A 3,440-nucleotide genomic window follows, 5' to 3' on the forward strand; every position below is an offset into this window, starting at 1 on the left:
ATATAGATATAGATATATAGATATAGATATATAGATATAGATATATAGATATATATATATAGATATATATAGATATAGATATATAGATATAGATATATAGATATAGATATATATAGATATATATATATATAGATATATATATATAGATATATAGATATAGAGATAGATAGATATAGATATATAGATAGAGAGATAGATATATAGATAGATAGAGATAGATATAGATATATAGATAGATAGAGATAGATAGATATATAGATAGATAGATGGATATAGAGATAGATATAGATATATAGATAGAGATAGATATAGATATATAGATAGATAATTTTCTTGTAATATTCAAATCATATGTTTTTTTTATGATTGTTTACTGTTGTACTAATAAATATCTCCTGCAGGTTAAACTATATCTTGGCTGAAAAATCCTTTGTTCATTAATTATGAAGTTTAGCCACGGACAGCCTGAGCGGGTCAGACTGAGCGTGGCTGACCAAGATCAGACTGCCTTCTCTGGACTGAACGACGATAACAGACCGTTGAAGCCCCGGAGCTCGAATGTCCAACGTAAAACTAACTTTAATGTGGCGCTATGGCTCTGCAGACATTGCACATTGCTGTCTTGCTTTGTGGTGTTTCTAGTGTAAAATACTTCCACACAGCGAACATGTTTAGAAGAAAAGTTGGTTAGCTGTTAGCAACAGTGCTACTGCACGTTGTAGCTGGCTGTAAACTATGAAGTGGATTTCCTGAATGTGAGGCGGGTCTTATTTCTCTGAGTTCATGAGACACGCCTCCGTTCAGGAAATCCATATCATAGTTTGAAGCCAATGTGCAGCGCAACCACAGACATGCATCATTTATCGGAAATATCGGCAGGTGGATCAGAAAATCCGATATGTAAATTATGCTGGTATCGGAGCCCGATACCGATACTGGATCGGATCAGCCCCATCCCTACTAAAAACATAATGTTTAGTTTTAAAATGACAGGAAATAATAAATATTTTTGCTCAAATAGGTTGGGATACCTGTGTGAACTTGGTTATTTTACAAAACTGAGTAGATTGTTTTAAACATTTTTCATGACCTATGGGTAATGATTCTGGTGAACATGTTTGACCTAACCACTGATTGTGGATCATGTTTTAGTTTTGTGTTTACATCACCAAGTGGGCATCTTTGATGCTTCACTGTGCTGGTTTAGGTCTTATCTGGCAGACAAAACCATGTGTGTCAGCATAGATGGTTCTGAATCCTCCGCTGCTCTTTCTCTTATGAGGTTCCACAGGACTCTATCTTTGGTCCCCTGATTTTTGTTCCCTTTACCTGCTTCCTTGGGGTTGAATACTAAGAAAACATGGGGTATTTTCATTGCTATGCTGATGATAGTCAGATTTAAATGACACAAAAAAGATACCCTCTAAATTAGGCCACTTCTGTTGTGTCTTGAAGACATCAAAGCAGGGAAATTCTTGAACTTTTCAAATTTTAACCAAAAGAAAACAAAATTCATGATGTTTAGTAAGGGGCTAAGATGGTGTAGGGGCAGGGCAGCTAACTTGGGACCCGAAGATCCCGGGCTCGATCCCCGGTCATTGCACAACTCGTGGTGTCTCTGAGCAGGACAGCCCATCCCCAGCTGCTCCCCAGGCACCTCCAAAGGTCGCTCACCGCTCCGCCTGGTGGTGGATGGGTTGAATGCAGACAGCCAATTTCACCATTGTATGGGAACATACAATGATGACAATACATACACGTTAGTGGTGGTGGTGGTTTAACCTGTTGATCTGGGCCTGCTGGCACTGCATATAAAGGAAATCGTTTTTACTTTGGGTTTTAAAATGGACAATGATTTTAAATTAGATTCCCAGTTTGGAGCGGTGGTCAAGACCAGTTTTTATCATGCAGCTGGATAAAGCCCATCCTCACACAACAGCAACTGGAAACAGTAATCCATGTCTTTGTCACATCTCCGCTGGATTACTGTAATGCTCTTTACCTTGGAGTCAGCCAGTCCTCCCTCAGACGCCTCCAGTTTGTCCAGAACGCTGCTGCTCGGCTTCTAACTGGAGTTCATGAGAGGGAGCACGTCACCCCCACTCTGGCTTCACTCCACTGGCTGCCTGTTCATTTTAGAGTTCATTTTAAGATTCTTTTATTTGTTTCTAAAAGTTTAAATGGTCTTGCTCCATCCTACCTCTGAGCTGCTTCACCCACACTCTCCTGCTCGGTGCCTCAGATCAGCTGATCAGCTGCTCCTGGAGGTGCTGAGGTCCAAACGGAGGCTCGGAGGGGACAGAGCTTTTTCTGTTGCTGCTCCAAGACTGTGGAACGATCTCCCTCTCCCCATCAGACGAGCCCCTTCACTGTCCAGTTTTAAAACTCTTTAAAAACACATTTTTACTCCCTGGCTTTTAGCACACACTGAATTTACTCTGCACTGTTTTTATTACTTTTATTGATCTTAATGTTTTAACAGTTTCATTCTTTTATGTGTTTAAATGTTCTTGATTTTATGTGTACAACACTTTGGTGGAGCTTGTTTTAAAGGACTTTATAAATAAAGTAGTAGTTTTAGATGTTTTACTCTTTTATACTTTTGACTTTTTAAAAAGTTTTACATTTATAAATGTTTTAGACTTTTTACTTATAATTTGTTGCAACATTTCTCGCTTGTTAAAGTCCAATTTAAGACCAATGCTCTCTTTTCCATTCAAACCAGTATAATAAAAAGGATCAACATATTGGAACCAAATGGCAGACATCAAAGAGGACTTTGATTGGTGATGAAATATTTGAAGACATGAGAACAGCTGATCAGAAACAAACAGGTTGGGAAAATCAAGGCTCACCTCTAACGACGACTGTGTGCCTTTAATTAATCAATAAAAGTTATAAATCATCATAAAACTCACATTTTCCGTTCAGTCTTTGAAAACATCAGGTTATGCTTATTTTATTTAAATAAATTATGTTTTATTCTAACATGTGAAAAGCATCAAAGTTTAAACTACGAGTCATTTCTCTCTCAATTGTTTGTTTCTTTGTTAAACACCTAAAATATTTAATTTCACAATAATCTGTTGTTTTTGTAACAATAATTGTTTAAATCATTTGTTTTGTGATTAGCTGGCTGTGGCAGCCATCTTGAATCAAACTGACTCAAAAAGTTCATCAGCATGATGACTTTCTGTTCCTCCACATAATATGTGAACAAACACACGTGCACGTGCACACTCGGGTCAACACATTGTCGCTCCGCCTCCTGCACAGTTTAATTACTATAATTTACTACATACAATACTACATTATTTGTATAGTAATATTACTATAAACTAATATTATATGGTATACTGTGTATACTACATTATTAGTATACTATACTAATATATTACTAATATTAGTATAGGAATATTACTATAAACTAATAGTATATG

The sequence above is a fragment of the Nematolebias whitei genome, chromosome 7 (genome assembly GCF_014905685.2).
Source record: "Nematolebias whitei isolate Nwh7 chromosome 7, NemWhi1, whole genome shotgun sequence".
NCBI classification, from domain to species: Eukaryota; Metazoa; Chordata; class Actinopteri; order Cyprinodontiformes; family Rivulidae; genus Nematolebias; species Nematolebias whitei.